The sequence below is a fragment of the Penaeus monodon genome, chromosome 25 (genome assembly GCF_015228065.2).
Source record: "Penaeus monodon isolate SGIC_2016 chromosome 25, NSTDA_Pmon_1, whole genome shotgun sequence".
NCBI lineage: Eukaryota > Metazoa > Arthropoda > Malacostraca > Decapoda > Penaeidae > Penaeus > Penaeus monodon.
Genome location: NC_051410.1, coordinates 4287072 through 4287922, shown reverse-complemented (window position 1 = coordinate 4287922; position 851 = coordinate 4287072).

Sequence of the window (851 nt, the reverse complement as noted above, 5' to 3'; positions counted from 1 at the left end):
GGAGTGTTGCTTTGTGCATAAAGTTGTTGATCGTTTCACATTAAGTGCTTGTGCTGCTATCTGATTTATAAACGCACGTGGCTTTGCACAAATTATGAATTGAAGAAATCTACAACTCTAAGTCAATATCATTCTTGAGAGGATGGTAAAAATGTTAAACGTGTATAGGAAATAACCAAAATCAAAACCAACATGGTCTGCGAATGTTATTTTGCCACTTCTTAGCTTTGTAAGCAAAAGTGAATTAATCAGACACACATGACACGAACCATGGAACGCTACGATTCGTAAGGTCCGATATCCGATATTTCTCATGTCGTGATAAAACCGTACGAAGAGGAAAGGGAAAATACCTTGGTTCCTTCATATTAGGCTAAGGCTTACCCGGCGGTAATTTGACCTGAAGTCATAATGTAATTTCCTTAATTTGTTGCATTTTTTATATGTTATGGAAATGCAAATAGCACTGTAACTTATTACGTCTTGTATATTCCTCCCTATTGAAACTAGGAGCATTTATACTATTACTGCTGTTGATGAACCATTTGTAAGAATATTTTAATTCGTCTTTAGGTTTATTGGAGAGTTGGCCGTTCAGACATTTAGTGGGAAATCTGCACTTCGATGATCAATGGCCTCTGACAGCACGGTAGAACTAGTCAGATGGTCGGTGTTATTGTTAGTTCTCTGCTATCATCATTATCATTCTCGTGATTATATCGTTACTGGTATCATTGTTACTGTTAGTTCATTTCCCTACGACTGTCCTCAATATCAGTGTCGTTTGTTAATATATATATTTTTTCTTTCTTATTGACTAGTATTTACCAACTGTTGGCTGTAGTACCTAA